Here is a 17,276-nt window from a genome sequence, read left to right as displayed (position 1 = left end):
CTCCTCTTCAGTAAACTCTGTCACATCTTTCGCTGATCCCAGAAAAACTAAACTATTTCCCCATAAATCACCTTTGGTGTGTGTTTTGAGTGAAGACGTGTCGGCGCTGGCCCGGAGCTCCGGTCTGCTCCGCCACAATGATCCACTCCACTGGTCCGGATGAAGGTACACACACTTCCTGTAATCCCCCTCTGATCCCACCTGGTCTGCTTCCTTGTTCTCTCAACAGTTCACACGGTAAATGTCGGCGTCAGAGACAGGATTACAGCACCGTGTGCATGCGCCGGAGTGTGTAGATGGTGGTAGATTATTGCTGTTAAAACATGAAACAGCAGTGTGTGTACTTCCTTCAGAATGAGTCTGAATAAAAGTCAAACAATGTACAATCCTCGTTGTCGACACTAAATCCACCGAGTGCTGGTTTCAAAGTATTTATTGTGACGCAAAGTTTCTCTAAAATAACTGCGACGTGCTGTGAAATGTCATCTCAATGGAAACAGCAGCACGACTCCTTGAATTTGCTCGGCACATAAACGCTTCGCTCGCGCTGAAGATCATTATTTTTTTTTTATTCCGGCGTGATGACAAAACGCGGTGATTTTCTCCGGTCGTTATGATAAATGAGATTGGAGCTCTCCGAGCTTTGTCTGTCACGAGGTAATGACAGATTATTTTCTCTCTCTCTCGAGTGGAAAACATTGATTATTTAGACACTGATTGATAATACAGGTGCATGGACGTACGACACAGAGCTGCGATTTGTCTTGGAGAATGTTTGTTTGCTTCACAAATTAACTACACGATCACAATAGATTCAATTCAGTGGGAGCTGATTGAGTTCAATGCAGTGCAGAGACCTCTCACGCAAAAGGGGCCGCATGCTCTGCGGGATGACCTTTTGACCTGAGACAAATGGATTTGGGCCAGAGGGTCCGCAGCTAAAAAGCTGAACTCCCAACATTTGTCTTTAATCTTTTCCAGCGGCCTGGCTCATTCTCTTCCTCCCGCGGCTGATTCATCGGCGTCGTGATACGCAGTGACCACTGAATAGATCCCTGACTGAACCGCCGGGGCTCAGTGACTTCCCCGCTTGTATTCCCGTCATCATACAGAGTACCTTTTAGCCAAGCGTTACTTTGTCGTGATTTCAGCTCCTGTGTTGCTTTCTCTTCTTCCTGTGGATCTGTTCCACATGCAGGTGGTGTAACCTGAACATTTCCATAATGTCAGCCTTCATTCAAAACCCTCCCACTGAATCATCTCGGCCCTGATTGATAGCCGGGCTGAATAATAACTCCGTCTTTGAAACCGGATGCTGTGAGCACAGCTCTGTGCCTCTCTGCGAGAGTTTCATACCGGGAGGAAAGAGAGGGAGTGATTGACAGCTCCCGGGGACTTAACATCTCCTCCAGCTGCATCGGGGAGCTCAGAGGACATGCCGCTGTGGCTACTGAGCAAGACTGACTGACAGAACTGGAATCAGACACTGCCGAAAGACGAGGAGACGGCGAAACGGGGAGGGGATCTTAAAAGGACAGATTGGAGATTCATTTCCACGCCCTGTTCCACCGCTTCAAATTCAGTCTTTACTTATAGACATGCACTTCACGACCATTGTAGAACAGTCAAGCTTTAGTTTCCCTTTACATTGAGAATCATTATGCATCGGTATATGATGCATATCATTACCATAGATAATGTTGTATGAGTTCAAACTAAACGTGCTTGAAACCCATGTGACAAAACACTCATTCACGACACTACTGATGAGTTATAAGGTTTTAAAATGTATTTCTAAACCGTATCAGCCTCATGTATCTGAACCTCTAAATCCCTGAGAATCTTTCCACTGTGACTTTCTGTTGGCTCAACATCCCACACGACATCCAGACTGTTGTCATCCTGTTATTCATGTATCCTCCACCATCTATGGATGTTTCGTTAGAGCTCACAACTTATTCTAAAGTTGCTTTTTTTTTTAAAAAGAAAAGCTTGCAGAGAAGAGTGGGAGAAAGTGATGAAGTCAGTCAAACTCTGATGGATGGCAGTTGATTTTTGTTTATGCAGGACAGAATAACTGCAGCTGTCATTCTTCTGCATTTAAGAGACTCCCACACTGTTTCTCAAGATATATGAACACGAAATCAACACTTTGTCGACTTGTTTCCTCTTTTCTGATCTGAAAACAAAGGACGATCGAGGCGGCAGACGTCATGCAGCAAGAACCAGGTCAACGCTAGAAGAGATAACTGGTTTTCTGGCTAATAAATTCTACTCATTCAGTGTGTTTCATACTTCACACTGAAGCTCAAAGATTAGCAGCTTCCTGACCTCAGCTGACTTTTATATGAGCTTTCTGAAAATAGCCTCCATCAGCCGGGCTGGATGTGAAGTGCAGAGATAATGTGTGCACATATAGAAGCCTCGCTGTGCACTAACTGTCCTTCCAGCAGCAGGTAATTATTGGATCTGTGTGCACCGCGTTGACTCGTTAATTTGAAAGGAATGATGTAGGAGCTGTGCGGCTTGCCTCTCTTTAGAAGCACATTTATCGTACGTGCATTTTCATTATTATTTCACACTAATAACAAGGTGAGGTTAATAGTAGCCGTCGGCTTCCTGTTTTTACTCATAAAGCTGCCGCCTGATTTGATGAAATAAACAAAAGGACCAAGTTAATTACAGTAATTATCTTATAGTGGGTGAGGTGGCAATATTTTGAGCTGAGAAAATGGCGTCACGTCTTTGTTGGACAAACCACGAGGACAAAACACACAAATCCACAGCTTCTCTCTCAATGCAAAAATCTGTGAATTCAGGAAGGGAACTATCATCTCGTATTTCACACAGATTAGTGTCATTGTTGACGGGGATGTCTGCGTACATGTGTCAGGTTTCACTAGCCAGTCCTGAATGTCAGATTATGAGAGGCGAGAGGAGGAGGAACACATTGACTTGTTGTCGTTTCAGCGGTTGAGAAGAACAACGCTGCAGCCTCTGGTAAAAAAAAAAAAAAAAAACAAAGAAGAAAAAATGCATCGTGGACATTTTACAGTGGACTGGCATTTGGCCAGCTTAGCCCGACTAAAAGGAAAAGCATCTCCTTGGGAAAGCCTGCTCCTTGCCGCGTGTAGTATTTTAGTAATCCCTTCAGCGAGAGGCTTTTAAGAAGAAGAGGGCTCGACTGTCTCGATCTTCCTCGCAGAACGAGAAGCCGCCCCCTCAGTGTGGATCACGGTGGGCAACCCCCCCCCCCCCCCACCTCCCCACCCCGCCAGTAACCTCCACGCTGCAGCAGGAGCGCCTCTCTCTGTGGGAGGTTTACAGAGCGAACAGCAGCGAGCGAGCGTGAGAGAGGAGAGAAGAAAGACAAGAGAGAGAGAGAGAGAGAGAGAGAGAAAGAGAGAGAGAGACGTGTGACAGACGTAGGAAATGTGTCTGGAGAGATCAGTCCTGCAGGGAAGAACCGCTAAATGGGATCAACAGCAGTTTGTTGATGTTGTTCTGCCTCAGTGACACAGTGAGTCAACAGCTGCTTATTCTGCTAAAAGCCTGACTGCCCTCCACATATTCACTCATGTGTATGCACACACAAACACACACACACACACTGTACTAGCAGAGGTCTGAGCTCCTCTCCCCTCAGGCTGAGTGCAGACTCCCTGCAGAGGAAGCGTATAGATTTTTACCCAGAGCTCATGGCCATGTAGATGGAGGTTTGAGTGTACAGTAGATATCAAGCTGCACACTCAACACTGGTGGTCTTTGTGGACGGTCGCAGCGTGAACATCCAATAACAGAATGAAGTTAGTGGTTCTATGTGGTCCGGAGGTTTCCTCTCTCGTCTACGGCATCGCTGCGATTTCACATTTACAATAAAATATTCATTTAAAGTTCACAAAGGCTGCTGAATAATTCATGTCTGTCTGAAACTCAAAATGCTAACTGAATGCAATGTATATTTTGTTATAATGTCGATCTCCATTGACTTGATCTCGTACATTAACCTGACAAACCGGCAATCCACTCCGCTTGTAATTCATAAAATGGCCGATGACTCCGGATAACCTCGTCTTCTCGAAGCAGTGAGGTGGAGGTTCAACGCTGGAAACGATGGAAATATCTTGGACGTGAGGTGAAAGTTATATATATATATATTAAACCACTTCTATTTTCATTTCACATTAGAGTGAATGGAGGCAGAGGGATGTTTAAAAGCTCCCAGAAGAGCTGTTTATGTCTCACACTGCTGATGGAGACCTTACTATAGAAGAGGAGACAGTACCTCTCCTCTTCTGCAGAGTAGAAGTAGCAGTAGTAGTAGTAGAAGTAGCAGTAGCAGTAGTAGTAGTTTGTTAGAGGGGTGTGCATATGTGATAAGCACAACTGAGTAGTTTTGACAGCTCGGCAGCAGGTTTTTGAGACATGAACAGTACATCTGTTTATCACCTAAAGTGTGAAAAGAAAGTGAAGATGAAGTTGTTTTTTTATCCAACTTTCCTTCAGACACAATACATGAGCATTTAGGCAAAAACTAGGCCAATTTTCAAACATGAAACATATTGCATTAATACTTTCTAAACTGTAAAAGAGTATTAATATTAATATCACCTACAGAAACTTCCAAGCGGCTCTCATTCGATGTCTCACCCTCCCTCTATACAGTAGCTCTAAATGTCATATGAGGAGCAACAGAAAGGGATTTCACTGTTTGTCTACAGTAAACGTTGTATTTGTATTGTGTGTGTGTGTGTCTCTGCCCCTTTACTTTGAATTATTTATACCAGTACTCTGAGTATAGTTTACTAAATAAAAGCTATTAGCATATTATCTCTACACTCTTAATGTTCTGATGTAAATCAGTTAAACACTCTGCGGTTCGAGCTTTGAACGATTCATGATATTCAATTTATGAAAACTCCCCGATGTGACTGTAATTTATTTCAAGTATACAAGTTGTGTTGTGTTTCTGTGTTAACCCACTTCAGTCCCCGCAGTGTTCCCGGTTGTGTGTTCTCGTGCAGAAGCTGAACCGGGCTGCATCTCTCTGTCGAGGCGATGAAGAGGTGGTCTGATGGCTCTGTGTCTGCTGCTTGGAGTGAAGTGAAGAGTCTTTGCTCTGCATTCAGTTCATGTTAAATCCTTTTCACATTCACTCACATCTCCACAGGGAACGGTTTTTTTTTTGAAGGACACACACATTAAAAAAGGGAACGAGCTTCAATCGAGGAGTCATGCCACAACACAAATGTGACATGAATTATCTTTTTAATTTGTGTGACACGACACAAGTCTCAAGGCTTTGCAATGTCTGAACACATGCGTTAGAATATCGATGCTATAACAGGGTTATAACACATATTATAACAGTGTTATTACACATATAGCATAACAGTGTTATAACACATACAGTATAACAGTATTATTACACATACATATAACAGTGTTATAACACATATTATATCAGTGTTATAACACATACAGTATATTACACATACAGTATAACAGTATTATTACACATACATATAACAGTGTTACAACACATATAGTATAACAGTATTATTACACATACCTTATAACAGTGTTATGACACATATAGTATAACAGTGTTATTACACATACCTTATAACAGTGTTATGACACATATAGTATAACAGTATTATTACACATACCTTATAACAGTGTTATGACACATATAGTATAACAGTGTTATTACACATACCTTATAACAGTGTTATGACACATATAGTATAACAGTTTTATTACACATACGTTATAACCGTGTTATAACACATATAGTATAACATTGTTAAAACACATATTATATATATATAACTATATATAGTTATATATATATTATAACAGTGTTATAACACATATTCATCATGTGTATCAACTTACTCTCTCTCTCTCTCTCTATGATTTTTTGTCATTCAGATCATCAATTGAAGTCTTTGTAGAAAATGAATGTGCACCATTTCATCTCTTTAAAAAGATTTTTTTTCATTGAATACAAACAAATGTAATAATATTAACACACACAGTTAATATGATCAGCGAGGACCGTTCATTAAAACAAACGGTGACACAGCTGTGTTTGCTACATCTTCATCCTCCAGCGTGCTGAAGACATAACTGGGAGCACGACAATCCCCCCAGAGGCTGCTCACTGAGCTGAGTCACTGCTGTAAATGTCACAACACACTCAACAGGGTGAAAGCAGCAGAGAGAGGACTGGTCAGGTGGAAGCAGAGTGCAACAGGAGCAACTGGATTAGGTCATTTCAATAGAGCGCCTTGTTATGACAACGGATTGTGTTTCACGTGTGTAGTGATCAGTGCAGACTCACAACATATGAGCTTGTGTCCTGTCTGAACAAACACACTTGTCAAGAGAAACCACTTGGACTATATATATATATATATGCAAGCAAATATATACAATTAGTAGTATATATAATTGTTTTTGTGGAGATTAATCTGCCATGTAGAACAAAGCCACATAGGAACGTTTACTTGTGATGTAGAGATCTCTCTCTCTGTTTGCTGCTCACACTGAGCTGCTGGTGGGTGGTAATAGTTGTACTCTGTCTTCTCTGCACTGTCTTTGCCTCTCACAGTCAGTGTCAAACACTTTTTCTTTTGTCCTCCACGACTACACAGTCACTTGTGGGTTTTATAGCTTCGCGCTCACCTTTCTCTCTTTGTCCTCCTCCCACGTTCTCTTCCTCTTCTTCTCTCCAGCACAAAGTCATTCAGTCTCTCTCGTTTATATCCACAGTTTCTCTCAGTGACGTGTTGTGCAATGTGTGTATCGTTTGTCTCTACCTGTCCTGCATAGCAGACGCGTGATTTCGCAGTGTTTCACTCCAGAGCTTGACTTTCATTTGTCCAACTTCAAACTCCCTCATACCGCTCTCTACATAATAATAGTTAGACATGCAATACTTTGCAAACCTGACAGCCACACTGTCTCTACAAGGTCTCTCTGACCTCTCTGCTCAGAGAGGGTGACACCACGGCACGGCACACCTCCCCACATCTCTCTTATGGCGCAGGATGATAATATCTAAATGTTAAAGGCAACCAGTCATACACATTCACTCACATATCCACAACCCATGAGCTAAACGCTAAACGCCGTGTTGTCAGCGTCCCTGTCCGTGGTGCGGACCAGGAGGCCGGATCAACCAACTATCTACCGCTGTATTTCAGACAAAACATTTATTCAACGGTCCACACAGTGTGTTTCCTACACGTGTTGTCTGCCGGCAAAGTCTTTCAACTCTTTCACAAGCGAGGCTCCCTGCTATTCTTGCTTGTAGAACAAAGGGCCGATGCCCGGGATGAACAATGCCAGAATTATGACTCAAAACACCCCGAGCTCATTAGCAGTCGGAAGTTAAAAACTTCGCAATACATTTTGGTAGTGTGGCGACTACTGATTTGTGCATGATAGACACAGGTTACAACGGTGATTAGGTCATCAGGGTGAAGGGCAGACGAGATCTTAAGACTCGTATATATCTATGTATTTAAAATAAGTACGTGTGTATGTATGTGATGTTTTAGGGTTATAGAGTTTTGAAAATAGCTAAATAGTTGCTTGATACTTGGGTACATCCGCAACTGACATGTACCCAACATTTTGATATTGTAAGTCCTCCTCCTATGAGGATATCCGTGATGTCATGGAGCCAGGAAGCCATCTGTCCAAATGACCCCGCGAGCTGGACTGAAATCTGCGGCTCTATTAAACCTTTCTGGCTGTTCCCTATTCCTTATACCAGACTGGCACTGGCTGAGTGTCTTTGGAGGTGAAGAGACACAGAAAGTGATGATTACTCAAATGTTTTTGGCTCGCTCATCACCGAGGTCGAGGGAGTGAAAAAAAAGAAGTCCTTTTTCATAATTTCCCGTATAAAATCAGTGATGAACCGGTGGATGTACTGCAGCCTCTGGCTGTGTGGCCCTGTGTTAAAATAGCAGAAACATGGTGGAGGCAGCGCTGCTGTGTCTTTAGTCAGAGATGCCTTTCATCTCGGTTGGTTTCCTGCTGTGCTGTGTTTGCGTCTGCAGTCTCGAGTCCAGCTCCCCTGCCTGTTGCTGCTTCCCAGTTCTGACACTCGGCGTGTGGAGCCGGCTCTGCGCTGTTTGCTTTTCGACTGCGGAGATGGACGCTCACATTGGAGACACATGTTGCCGGCGTTAGCGGCCGTGAGGCTGCAGTCTGTTCCTAAACATACTGACAAGCTGCTAATGGGTTTAGGTATCAGGCTGCAGTGCTGTGTGGCTGTGCGAGTGTTTCTTCAACGCATCATATACATACACATCACTATCTGCAGTACAAAGCATGTATATGAAGTGAATTTCAAGCAGATGTGTTTATTGTCTCGCTTGAGAAATTGGACGGCGCTCGCTGAACGTCACAAGCTTCCTCTGTGGTCAAACAGTAAACTGTAACGGTCTCTTTATGGCAGAAAGTATCCATTGTTGTTTCTGGCTCCAGTAAGATTAAAGGATTATTATTCAGTCCACAGACATTTGCTTCAGCAGCGCTGCATTGATTGAAGCTTCTGTGGTTAAAACTGCCAGGATTCCACTAAATACAGAAGAGATGCATGCTGGGAGCTTCTGCTGCGGGTTTTTAAAAGGACAACAAATCCATCCATCTGTCCATCCAAACTCATTAATATAGATTCAATTACCACAGACTGATTGCAGCAGAATTGGAGTAGAAAGGAAGCGCGTCGTCCATGTTTCTCATTCATGTTTTTAGAGCGAATGTGGACGAGGTTGTTTTAATGCCATCGCAAATAATTGCTTGGGCATGAAAGGAAATGTAGGAAGTGGAATGGAAGGATGGAGCAGGAGGGGAGGAGGTGTGAGGTTTTTACAGGTGCAATATTTCACTTGTTAGTTCTGAAGGTGTGATCGCCGGTGTCGTCTCGTGTTGAGAAAAAACTACGAGAATAACGGCAACCTTCAACTCCAGCGAGCCGTGTTGGGAAAATATACACATTGAGACAGGATGCTCTTGTTCTCCAATGGGATGGCCTCACGGAGATGTTCATAAACAACGACACAGTCGGTGCATCAACCTCGTTAGCTTAAGCTAACTACTGACCCTTCATTGGGAAAGTATGTTCTTTTATGAAACATCCACTTATGTTTCTTCTATCCTCTTTCCTTTGTGTTTGATGCACGCCTTCAGCTCTTGAAACAAGACATTATTATGATTATGATTATTATGATTATTATTATTATCTGTCCACTTGAGTTCTTTGAGGAATCGTTTCCGTTTTATCATCTCATTAATATGAGAAAATCAAAAAAACATCAAAAACAAAACATGAAATGACTCTTTTCTTTCTGCTTCCTTCACTCAAACGTGATGAAACGAGAGAGACGTGTGACAGAGAGACTCAAAAAGAAAGGAATGAAATAGCCCTCGGCACAGTTTTCTATCCTGAGTCCGGCTACATTGAGTCTCTCTCTCTAAATACATTTCGAATGGGATTTCTCCATCTTTGGGGGTAAAGATGTCGACCGCGGTGGTTTGAGTCCAGTTGAAGAAAACCATGTCCCTCATTTACTCAAAGGTGTCCTGCACTAAAACACTCACGTTGGTTGACTGAATAAGGACACTTCATACATAATCAATGTGTGAACTCGATTGTTTTTGTGTTTTTTATATAACGTGGTCCATCATTTTTAACCAGAAGGTTGGGATTTAATCTAGTAAACTAAAGATCATTTAAATGTTGTCTTTAATTCATGTCCTGGTCCAATATACAATATTCACTTTATATTTAAGTAGTTTTTATCCACATTTTTTATTCCATTATAACATTTTTTTCATTGCATCTGTATATTTTAATCCATCTGTAATTAATATTATTTTTTTTCTGCTAATTTTTTTAATGTTTAATCTGTTTTCATTACCGTTCGACTGTTTATTTCTATTACTTGATTCTTTTTTTTTATCTTATTACTGTGAGCAGTGCTGCTGTAATCCTGTCATTTCCCTACTGAGGGACTAATAAAGGATTATCTTATTTTATCTTTGTGCGAGTCAAATGTCACATCGTATGAATTAAATGTTTTCCTGTACTCACTCAGGTTTGGTTTTAGTTTATTCAACTTTTTCTTCACTCCCAGTCCGTGATCTCTAAAAAAAAAGGAGCGATTATCCCCCCCCCCTCCTCTCCATCACGTCTAATCAGAGCTCTGAGCATCCAGACTTTAATCTGACATTAATTGTCTCTTTAATTGGAATCCGAACAGACATGAAAAACATCACGGAGGAGACTTTTGTTGTTTAAAGTCTCCGCTGACAGAACGAGTCATTCACATCTTCGCCGCCGACACACAGACGCGTCCTCATGCTGAGCGCTCCTGCGGCGTTTTGAGCCAAACTGATTTTGTCTGCTTGAAGAGAACTCCAGCGTCCTCACAGTCGTTCTCTCTGCGGCTCCGTGCCGTGTGATTGATGGAGCAATTAGTCCAGGAAATGGTCCGACGTTACATCCTTCCCCCTGCTCTTTATGTCGGGCTCTTCAGCGGAGCGGACCTTTATGATCATCGTTCTGCAGCCTCGCGCTGGTTTGGAAGCATCAAACACACGACCCGACGCAGTCAGAGTAGAGGCTCGCTGTGTCCTTCTCTGATGGAGGCACAGGCGCCGCTATCGGGGGAGGCTAACGTCATGAAAACATGTTTTGCGTGACTTTCTGAAGGAGGAAATGTTCAGGGCTTGATCATAACATCCAAAAAATATGAATACAGTGGTAATAATATCACATTTATTTCAATAGCACTTTTAAAAACTGAGTTTACAAAGTGCTTTAACAGATTTGCTAAGTTTAAACACGACCCAAAGGGCGGCAAACATAAATGACCATACCATGAAAGCATTGAACGCAACCAAACCAGACAAATAGACAAGAAGAAGAGTAGAAAACAAACAAATACATCAATTACACAAACAGATGGGGACAGAGTAACTGCACAATAGATCATAAAAACATAAAAGGACGACATCCCTTAAAAGCAATTCTATAAAAATGGGTTTTAAGAAGTGATTTAAATGCCAGCCTTGGTGACATTTCCCACATTGCTGCTGATTCTGCTCCAACAGTATTATCTTCAAAAGATATTTATTAAACGTGGAAGCCACACATATTTTGTTCTCGACTCACACTGTGAAGGCACGTCACACGCTGCCTCGCATGAGTGCAGATGTGAGGACACACAACACACACACACACACACACTTCTAAATGCTCACTTCCGTGAACATTTGCTCCTCACCGAGTGCATCCTGCTGTTCGGGCGGGTTTTGGCGAAGCCGCTTATAGCGATGGTGTAAAGCAGCATCTGTTCCTGTCGCAGGCTTCAGGAAACAGCAGAGCGGCGAGAAGAGCTGAACTCCCTGCAGACCGACGGCTCCCTGAGAGTCACACACACACACAACACACACACACACACACACACGCTTGTGTAGCACGTTGTATTGCTGAGAGAAATCCTATGTGCAGATATTGTGGAGTTGTTATATTGCAAGACAATTCACACGGACAGAGCAAACACATGAGAAGCAACAGGAGAAACCCCTGAGGTCTAACACTATATTATATATGTGTAATCACAGTGTATTAGAGGTTAGCATTCAACACGTGAGGCCTTTAATAACGCCGTGAGGGGTTTTGTCTTCCCAGAAATGACTTTAAATGAGCCACGCTGAATGCTTCATTTGGTTGGAGGTCCTTTTAGCCTTTAGATTAAGTGTTAATTAGAGGAGAAATGAAGTGTGGCGGAGAGATTAGAAGAATCTCCTCCTCCAGGTGTCACCACCTCCACGCCGCCGCCAGTAATCTCACCAAATGCAAATGGCTCTCGATAAATATTCATTTGAATCCCCCGTTGCATGCGAGTCTGTTTATTTTGCTCTCCACGATCACCCCTTTAAACAAACATTCGCACGTTTATAGTCCTATGAACTGAGTCGTGAAAAGGGTCGGCCTCTGTTTCGGAAGGTATAAAGAAGTCGAAGTGAGGCCATCTCGCTGCGCTATTCGGGGTCATGAGGATTGAGAGATGAAGATACGTGAGATGAGTTCACCGTTTCAGAGTTCGTCTCCGCCGAGAGCTTCATCAAAGCCGCTTCCCGCCGAGTGAATAGTTTCATTAACGGGGATGAGGATTAGCTGTCGAGACTTCGGGGGTCACGAGAAGAGACTCCAACCACGTCGCCGGCCGCCCTTTCGCGTGTTCATCGCTCCACACATTGAGTTCGGCACAAGGTTGGGAGGATGTGCAAGAACCAGGAAGTTGCATGTACATTCGGTAGTGTGTGGAAAGGTGTTGATTTGAGGGGTAAATGTGTCCCTGAGGCTGCTGCACTGAGAATAAACATGCTAGTTAATGCAGGGAGAAGTCACCTTTTTGATTATTTTACTGATCACTTGTTGAAGTACGTCTGAGACTAAATGTTACTGTGATGTACTGAAATAAACACGATGTAATGTGCAAAACAATTCAGATAATTAGAATTTAATCCATGAAATCCATATAATATCCAACCTGTGGACACCTGTAGATATACTTTAGTCCACAAAATATATCATGTATTAATAAATTCATACCTCTCAGTGCTCACTTAGATCCAGCTCTCTGTTATGTTGGATTATTAAGATGTTTTTTTTCAGTGCCCAACATCATTCAACTTATCTTTTTCTTTACAGACGACATCTCAAATGGAATGCATACATTTGTTTTAATCATTATCACTGTAATTTAAAACACATGCTACATTTCCATCTCTTAAAGTCGCGCATTCAGATCCTGATACTGAGCCTTTTTGGCTCGTAAATGTCATCCCTTTGAGCAACAGAGAGAGTTATCACTTTCAGCACTGAGCTACATTAAACTCATTCATCTGCTTTCCGTGGACCAGTGAAGTGTCATCGCGTGTGACGAATGTGAGTCTTGCTGCCGGGTTTAAGGCGGAGAATAAGTGATGCAGCCCTGTGACAGCTGGGAGAGATGCCGGTCAGATGTCACAGAGCAGCGGAGACAGACGGCAGCAGGACAACATCTGTTGCACGACATCTGCATTTAGCAAAGATCAAAGCACGCGGTCCCGGACCGACTGAAGACTTTAAGGTGTCGTGAGGTAAATGATGAGGGGAAAGATGATCCTTCCTCTTATCAAATCTATCTGCGGTTCTCAACCTTCATCAGTGATGTAACACCTGTGGGATTTATTTTTTAGATTTTAAAGTATCCACTAACCAGCTTAAAGCATTTTTTGTTGAAAAAAAAAGTTGTAATACACACACTCTAAAAAGCCCAACTTCAAATTTGTTGTCCTAACACATTTTTTTAAGTTGAGTCAACAAATATCGTTGAAAAAAGTTGAACTAACTCAAAATCTCAATTTTATTAATGAGGAGTGGAATCCACTGAAAATGTTAAGTTGAGAAAACTTAGTATAGTGAGTTGGGCATCTACTGAGGTAACTAAGACCACTGTGCATGTGTCAGTAAACACACAAACACACAAAAATAAAACACACATATATATATATATATATATATATATATATATATATATATATATATATATATATATATATATATATATACTACTTTAATATTATATTTTAAATAATGAAATAAATATTAAAATATTTTCTTTAGCCCCTGTTTAAGATACATTGATTTGATAATACCATTGTTTCTTTATTATATTTTGATAGTTTTTCAGATCTCATTTGATTGACATGTACTTTTTACATCTTAATCTTAAACTGCTGAATGTCTGTTGACAATATATGTTCAATAAAGCGAGAGAGAAGAAAAAACCGCCAACTGCCATAAAAGAAGCAGAAGAAGAAGTTAAAGAAGAAGAAGAAGAAGAAGAGATTCAAATATCCGTCTACCACTGCGCATGCGCACTTCCGCATGAGAGAGCAATTTCGCGCCGGTCAACGGCAGCTCAAGTGTTTCTGCAGAATGCCGTTTACATCCCGCACCACTTAACCAGGTAAGACTGTGTATGTTCAGTGCGTTAGCTAACGAGCTAGTCAGATAACCTGTTGATTTTTAATGCCAAAGTTAACATTACGAAGTTTATAACGTGACAGACACCAGCCTACTTTTCACGTGTTCATAACGTCATGTGTAATTTTACGATAACGACCCGCTCGTGTTAGCTAGGTTAGTTAACATGTTGCTGCAGTGCTTCGCAGTTCTTTAGCGTTGGTGGCGTCGGGACTGCCTCCAGACTAGAGGCTCTAGTTCACTCTTTAGTTACCCGCGCGTAGCATTCAGGGGCACTAGATAGCGACCAGGACCTGGACGGTAGTGCCGTTGGCACCTGTTCGCCCGCAGGGACCACGCGAGTCGCCCGCGAGGCATGTTGTAAGAATAGAACACATTTTGAGCTTCGTCAAAAATATATTTGTTTTTATCAACCGACCTGTCTACATGGTCGCGTTACAACTCTTCTCTGTAACGCCATGCACACAGACACGGGCGGGCACACAGGTGAACACCCAGTGGACAGAGAGCAGCGAAAAATACGTTGCGTGCTTTTTACAATGAGATTTGCAGCTATCACTTTTAAAGCAGTAAATGTATTGCTGCAGCGTGGAGCTCCATGAATGGACGTTTCTCTCTTGAGACACTGCAGTGACAAAGCCTGCACACTTTGTGGTTGACATTAAATTGAAGTTAAAGTTGCATCATTGTTTCTTTTATATGCAAACTGTTTTGTATGTTTCTAAAAGTGCAACTCTGCAAATAATAAGTGGATTTAGTGATATTGTGTTGTCCAAGTTTAATTTTTTGTGTCATTCTCCAAATTTATTTTGTATTATGTCAAATTTTTAATCTTCAATTTGTATTTTTCAGATGACAGATGTCCTTGCCCACAAAGTGTACAGCTCTGCGAGGTCTACCTTTCATTGTGAAGGAAAAGCCGGACGGCTTGCTAAAGACATGTCTGGTAAGACCAATTTGTCATTAAGGTTGCACATTGAGCAAGAACACACTAATGCAAACTTTCATCAAACCCTCATTTCTACTTCACTGTTACTTTGTTAATCCATCTAAATTTTTAATAAGTGTAACTTTTATAGTTTTTAATTTTATGTAATATCGCCAATACTGGCAATGTTACTGTAGCATCAAGGTTACAAGTGAGTGTAATGCCTGCATCACATGCATTTTGTAACAGCAATTCTCCTTCAAATTTACATTTATAATTCCAAGCCCAAATTGGTCATGGGTTTTGAGAATGATGCATATACACATTTTGTCAGTATTTAAATTACAAAGTTATTCTGTCAGTACATTTTCAAAGTTGAAGTACGCTTTTGTTGAGCTAATCTTTTTGAGAAAATAAAACAAAAACCTTTACATCAACACCCTTTGCCGCTAATACTCTTTAGGGTGAGAATCTGGCAGATTTGGAATAGTAATGTCCATTGTTTTATAGCAGATTTGTTCCAGTTTAGGTTTTTGTCACTTATTAAATTAAAGGGAGCCTGTACCATGAGAGCAAATGTTTCCCTGTCTTTTGCTCAATTTATTTAATTTAACAGACTATGACGATTTAAATACTATAATACTAATGTGTAGGAGGTGACTCTTGTATGAAAGTTTTATATTTTAGTTTTCAAAATCTGCATGAAAATGTATTTTGGCTTTTAAATTGTATTGTTACAGAGTGATGAAGGAAAAAAAGATGAACACTTAAGAGGCGGTGAATATTTATTATTGTCTCTGTATTCTTGTTTTTGTGTAGAATACAGACCCGAAGGAATCTTATGTGAAAGAAGTTGAACTGGGACTACTTGCTGAAGATGACGTTGGGACGGTCCGCTCAAGTCTAACAACACTAAGCATCGCCCTGATTATTGAGAAACGGATTGTCATGGATGATATATGCGACATCCCAACTGCATTTGCCCTTTTGTTTGGACTCATCTATGCTCTCAACCTGGAGTATCCGAAAGACATGAGGTACACCTTCGAAGTAATTCAAAGTTGTTCATGAACCTTGGTACCCAGTGCTCTGCCCGGGTTCGGTCCTTAAAAAACAGTTTGCTCAAGTAGCCTGCCATATGTAAACCCCACCTATGGTCTTGGCTGGATTTTGAGGGGGGTAAGAGTTCAGGTTGCAGTTGTCTTGTTACAGACAATACATTTTTTTATGTCCATTCATTGTAAAAACAATATAACTATGTCCCACTGCTGATAGTGTACAGTGCCCATAATGATAAACTGATATTGGAATCAGCATTGGTACTGTGTATGTTAAGAAAGCATAACTTGTACTAAATTGTTTTTTGCATCTTAACAGTATTTAAGATATTGCAGTTTTAAACAGTAACTGGATGGATAGATGCATGGATAGGATAGGTTTTTAAGCCATTGTATACCTCCCACCAATGCCATTGTCCTTCTGTGTTTTATATATGTTCCATCATATACAATGTCCCAAAGCTTGTATCAAGGCCTTGCTTTTGGATTTCATTTTTTATTTTTTTTGCAGCCATTTGGATTTTATGTCGATGTTTAAGTGTTGACACCTGGAATTTGTATAGTTATGCAAACAAATGTTTACTTGTTAATAAACATTTTGTGTTTGAAGAAGTTTGTTTTGTTTAACTGTTGACTTTTCCAAAGAAAATGGTGTACATTTTTAATTTATTTAAATAAAGGCAACGTTGCAAAGAATTGAGTGTACTCAACTAATGGGCAGTGAAATTTAGTAACGACACTTTAAGTTTGAAGTAAGTTTTCTCAACAATAAATTTAAAGTTATGTTGATTTATGTTTTCAATTTACAAGAACACACAATTTCAAGTTTCTCCAACTTAATATTTTAAGTGTTCTGAACTTAAGTACATGAGTAGATGTGACTATCAAATTAAGTAGTGGTAACTTAAATACATAAGTAGGTCTGACTAGTAATGTTACGTTTGACAAACTTAAGATAGCACTTTGAGTGAACTTCTTATTATAAGTTGACACAACTTAGTTGAGTGAACTCAAAAAGGCTTTGCAGCTGGTTGCCTCACTTTTTTAAGTTGACTCAACTTTTTTTTTTTTAGAGTGCAGCGCTGTGTTATCAATGTCTGATTTATTATAGATTATATACAATTCAGTGTATTAACTTACACTTGTATGTATTGAAAATGTGTTAAATATCTATTTTTAAAGATTCTTTCTTAAATTTATACTTTCTCAAACTCAAAATTATCTC

General features: G+C 40.9%; 1 protein-coding gene and 1 long non-coding RNA gene across 2 annotated transcripts in view; both read left to right on the top strand.

The window, feature by feature from the left end:
- Positions 1-17,276, top strand: part of lsamp (limbic system associated membrane protein) — a 533,915-nt gene that overhangs the window by 58,665 nt on the left and 457,974 nt on the right. The gene's annotated exons all lie outside the window — the stretch shown is intronic.
- LOC137790724 (uncharacterized) lies at positions 13,973-16,663 on the top strand. The gene is made up of 3 exons (XR_011077946.1): positions 13,973-14,048; positions 14,918-15,011; positions 15,813-16,663. It is a non-coding gene; the product is annotated as an uncharacterized lncRNA (long non-coding RNA).

Source organism: Clinocottus analis, unplaced genomic scaffold (assembly GCF_023055335.1).
Source record: "Clinocottus analis isolate CAN_PGR_092001 unplaced genomic scaffold, fCliAna1.0.p SCAF_2, whole genome shotgun sequence".
NCBI lineage: Eukaryota > Metazoa > Chordata > Actinopteri > Perciformes > Cottidae > Clinocottus > Clinocottus analis.
This window is presented reverse-complemented; position numbering and strand designations above follow the sequence as displayed.